Here is a 5,286-nt window from a genome sequence, read left to right as displayed (position 1 = left end):
AGACCGTTTCTATACGCTCCGTCCTGGACCCAGTTGCTCTTCACATCTTTATCACTGACCTGGATGAGAATTGTGCTCTCGGCGCTAGTATCCCTCGGCGTAGCCCACGCGCGCCTCCCTCTCTCTTTCTCAGTCTCGATGCAGCCTCACCATGTATAGACTATTCCGCTCGAAACCAACATGTTGGCATATGTGTGTACCCAGTGTGAAGATGCATGCACACGCCGCACCGTCTGAATAGCACTATGAGCAGAGCTGGGCCCACGCTAACAAAATGAAATTCAACCCGGAGAAATGTAAGGTATTGCACTTAGGGCGGAAAAATAAAATGCACAGATATAGGATGGGGGACACCTGGCTGAATGAAACTACGACTGTGAAAGGGATCTAGGAGTCCAAGTAGACCACAAGTTGAACATGAGTCAACAGTGTGATGCGGCAGCTAAAAAGGCCAATGCTATTTTAGGCTGCATCAATAGAAGTATAGTGTCTTACAAGAGAAGTAATAGTGCCACTGTATTCTGCTCTGGTCAGGCCCCACCTAGAATATTGTGTCCAGTTCTGGGCACCACAATTCAGAAAGGACATTGAGAAACTGGAGCGTGTCCAAAGGAGGGCGACAAAAATGGTGAAGGGTCTGGAAACCATGCCCTATGAGGAACTGCTTAGGGAGCTGGGGATGTTTAGCCTGGAGAAAAGAAGGTTAAGAGGTGATATGATCGCCCTGTTTAAGTATTTGAAGGGATGTCATATTGAGGAGGGAACAAGCTTGTTTTCTTCTGCCTCAGAGAACAGAACCCGGAACAATGGATGCAAGCTCCAGGAAAAGAGATTCCACCTGAACATTAGGAGGAACTTCCTGACAGTAAGGGCTGTTCAACAGTGGAACACACTCCCTCGGAGGGTGATGGAGTCTCCTTCCTTGGAGGCTGGATGGCCATCTGTCAGGGATGCTTTGATTTGGATTTCCTGCATGGCAAAATGGGGTTGGACTGGATGGCCCTTGTGGTCTCTTCCAACTCTACGATTCCATGATTCTATGCTTGATTAAAATAATTATCAGGACTTTGATGATGGGGAATGGTTTTACCATTTTTCTTTGCACCAGTGTGAAATCTCAGTCTCCTCCTCATGCTGTTTGTGTGCTATGAGGCAGAGTGGGGCTGCTGTGTAAACCCTTCACGACAGGAGAGGATAAAAAGATAGTTTGGCAATGGTTCCTCATTGTGTCTGAACCTATAAAACATACAAAGAAATCATTTTTATGTGTGTGTATATATATATTTTTATTTATTTATATATGGCAGTTTTCTTTATTGATTGCTTGATGTGAAACAGTATCAATTGGCAAATGTCTTGACACAAAAAAAAAATTAAATTGGCTCAGTCTGCAATCATTTAAGCACAGCCATATTAATTACAAAACAAACCCCCCAACAAAAACTAAACAAACAAAAAAAAAAACCCTACCAAAGAGAGCATTTACAAATGCACAAAAACACGCGCCGCTTTGGCTTTATGGGAAAACATCTTCTAGATTAAAAAAAAAAATCTTTTCAACATAAATAAGTTAGTATAATTTCTCAGTGTTTTTTACAAAGTTATGTACACAGGTACATTTCAAAACTTTAATTTTTCTTTTTAAAAAAACACAAGGCAATATAAAAAAAATACTGTTTAAAGATGTAGTTTTCCTTTTTATATTTACCCACCCATGAACATCAGAGAAGTGAGATGAAGAGAGGTTGAAGTTCAGGGTTTTACAAATCTCTCCATTTTATTCAGAGCAGGAAGTTTTAAATTATTTTTGAAAAATATCTAAAGTAACAATATAGATGCCAAAATATATTAGGAAAAAAGGGTTCCAAGAAGGGAGCCCTTTATGCTGCTACATACTGGAAACAAAGTTCCTCAATAACATTTAGGACACGGCCGTCCTCTTGCACAAGGCCCACTAAAATGAATCTGCTTTTCTACACTCCCCATTCATTTCAGTGGAATTTAGCAAAGGTAACTTCTCACTGGAATGCGCTCTTACTGCGTAGAAATGTCACCAACAGATTCCATCAATCTGCTATTGCCAGTGTTAACATGTTTTCTCTCTCAACGGTCTTGGACTCCATTAAATGGGATAATACATCTTTAAGAAATAATTCAACACATACGTCGCTTCTGCCTGCCGGGTTTTGGAAACAGATTTTGAACCCATCACCTGTCGTGACCTCCAACCATTCCCAAAACAAACAAACCAACAAAAAAAGATGGGAAGGGGAGATAAAGGTTTATGTGCTACATAATGTAAAAGCTATATACACAGGTAGTACAATGAAGCAAATGAGGAAAAACCTAATTGCAGAATGCTACATCCAATGCTTTAAGAGGCAGATCCATTAAGAGTGCCTGACTTTTAGTGTTACTCAATTACAGATTTCTTTCAGTGCTTGTACAAGTTCTCCATTCCATGGAGAATCAGTGATACGTTTTTTCTTTCATATATAAACTCTGCATCTTCCTTGCTTCATGAACCTGATGCCTCCAAAGAACAAGGAAACAAATGTTCTTCATTCTGAAATTAAGGAAGAGAGTAGGAATAAATTGCTGTGAACAATGATAGCTTATACAAAGAATCACCAACTGCTACCAAAATACCCAGCGAGTTGCTGGAGGTGGAGCAGGTTTCCAGTTGGGGTGTGACAGCACAAATATTGTGTACTACTAGGCATTGTACTAAATGTTGTGTACAATAAACAGTCACTGCTGGATATAAAAACTTTAACTCAGCCAGCAGTGTTTTTGTTTTTCAGCCACTCCAGTCAAGAAAACTGGGTAGGTCAGAGAAATCGTGTCAGTTCTGCTTTTCCAAGTTTTCAGATGTAGTCAGGTTACTTCCATCATTTGCTCAGTTTGGTCCTGGCTCTAACCACAGTCAGCTAAGGGGCTGTACAAACAGCCCCTAAGGGGTGGCATGCAACTGCCCCCTTCTTCAGCCAGATTGGGGCCACGGCAACCTCACATTATGGCCCCAATACGGCCTCTGGAGGACGTAAAAACCGCCAAACGCAGCTCCTTTTTGTGCCCTCCAAATGGTGCCATAGCCACAGCGGCGCAGCTGTATGGCGTCCCTTTGGCGCTGCGTCATTTGGACGTAGCACCAAAAGGGTGTCATGATGCCGCACGCCGTTTGGAGCAGCATGTGGCATCATGGCACCCTGGTGACGTTGTCAAGGATGTGTGTCATCTGGACGCGGTGCCCTGACTCCGCCCCAGGATGGCACAAAGTGCCAGTCTGTACATGGCCTAAGTCTCCAGAACTCTATTTATAAAACAACATTGTTGTCTGTGCCATTTTCTATGTTCACAGGCATTTGGCAAAACTATTTGCAGGTGGACAACATCTGCAGTTTGGGTGAGGCAGTGCTAAATTTGGTACAAACCACATTGCAGGTTTCCAAGAGATGGAGGAGGCATGGAAAATGAGGGGCAAACCCTGCCCAGTTTCTCCCTCTACAGCAACTAATCTCCACAGAAGCTTTTCTTTCCCTCTCAAATACCCAGGAAACAAGTCTGTAGTAGATGAACTTGCACACCTGTACTTACTTTCTACAACAAGCCTAAGCATCTAGTTCCAAACTTAGTATCTCTTATTCATTTGTAAATTGCATCTGTCAACTTTCTTGTAGCAGTCCTGCTCTGAACATTTGTATCCCTGGGACTCTAATTCCCAAACTCCTGCCTTTAATTAAGAATTACTGCTTTTCACACAGCCACTTAAACACCCTAAAGGCGCCAGACCCTTTGTGATCTTGGAAGCTAAACAGGATCGGCTCTGGTTAGTACTGGATGGGAGACTGCTGTAAGCTGTATTTCAGAGGAAGAACAGGCAAAACTGCATTTGAGTATTCCTTGCCTAAGAAACCCTGTGAAATCCATGGGTTCTCCATAAGTCGACCGGTGACTCGAAGGCACATACACACTGTAGAGACACACTTTTCACATAGCTTTGTGTCACTGTTCCTAAGGACAAAGTCCAAATAAGAGCTATTCAGACTCGCTGAGCTAAGGCTTACTTGTGAATAAAGAGAACACTGCTGGGTTGTAAACATTTTGAGGACTGCAGACAAAAACTGACCTATGTTCAAAAATAAATGGGAACGTATGTATTTGTGGGGAAGAAGTGTTTAGAAGCCACTTATTTGGGGCCTTTGATCTGCATGGCCCTTAGTACTGAATCAGAATATGTATTTTTGCAACCAAAAGTAAAATAACACCTTAACAAAACTATGGGCCCGTGCAGACAGTCCAAAATAAAGCTGCTTCGGGTCACTTTGGAAGTGTGCTGCTTAAATGATTAATGTATCTTAAGAGGCCAGAAGCTGCATCAAAGCTCTTCTCCAGTCAAGCATGGCTTTGCACGGCTTCATGCATCATTTAAACAGCATACCTCCAGAGTCACCAGAAGCAGCTTTATTTTGGCCTGTCTGTTCGGACCCTAAGTCTGCAGATGACAAAATGCTGGCAATCACAAGATGAGATCCACAAGAGTCCTGTTCTGGAAGTTGTTCCCCCAGCTGACCAGAGGCTCAAAAAGCGGACTGATGAAATTATTCAACACAGATACTAAAGTAATCTCAGAGAAGTCATTCCTTTTCTGTTACCAAACGCTAGTCAGAAAGGAAACCCACCTCACAAGCCATTTACGTTGGCCGCTGCCTTGGGCTTGATTTCTTGGGTGTTTGTTCCTCTGAGCTGGCACTGGGAGAGCCTTCGGGAATTGCCTCCTCTGTCGCGTTGGCTCTTTTGTTTGGAGGAAATGAATCTGTGGGGAAGGCAGAAAAGAAGCTTAAAGCCTCGCTCTCGCTCTCTTTTTGTTTCTGTTGGGCGTTGTGCTAAAAATACGGAGAGGGCAGTCAAGCAAAAGGGGTGGGAGAAAACACATCAGAGAAGGAGGCAGGCCCTGAACCATCTCATCGTTTGCCTGGAAAGAGGGGGGCCAGTGCAGAGCTGAATGTCTGGATCAATGTTATTACATCAGAAACAAGGCAGTTTCAAAAAACAAAAACAAACAGCAATTTTCGTGCCATTTTTCTCTGAATATTTTATCCTTGGGCTTCGTAAGAATAAAGAAAAGTGACCTTTTTATTTGTTGGTTTTGTTTGTTTTATTTATTTGCATCTCCTGAGATGAATGCTGCTGTCAAAAATACACTTTTTAGCTGCATCCACACTGGTGAAATAACCCAGTTTGGCACCGCTTTACCTCTTTGTCTGGCTCAAGGCTATGGAATTC

General features: G+C 42.7%; 1 long non-coding RNA gene across 1 annotated transcript; it reads right to left on the bottom strand.

Annotated features, from left to right (window-relative positions):
* Positions 1-1,259: 1,259 nt before the first annotated feature.
* On the bottom strand, positions 1,260-5,273 carry LOC121917693. Its single transcript, XR_006101083.1, has 2 exons — positions 4,683-5,273; positions 1,260-2,566 (listed from the first exon to the last, which is right to left on the bottom strand). It is a non-coding gene; the product is annotated as an uncharacterized LOC121917693 (long non-coding RNA).
* Between the last annotated feature and the right edge of the window lie 13 nt (positions 5,274-5,286).

The sequence above is a fragment of the Sceloporus undulatus genome, unplaced genomic scaffold (genome assembly GCF_019175285.1).
Source record: "Sceloporus undulatus isolate JIND9_A2432 ecotype Alabama unplaced genomic scaffold, SceUnd_v1.1 scaffold_152, whole genome shotgun sequence".
Lineage (NCBI taxonomy): Eukaryota > Metazoa > Chordata > Lepidosauria > Squamata > Phrynosomatidae > Sceloporus > Sceloporus undulatus.
This window is presented reverse-complemented; position numbering and strand designations above follow the sequence as displayed.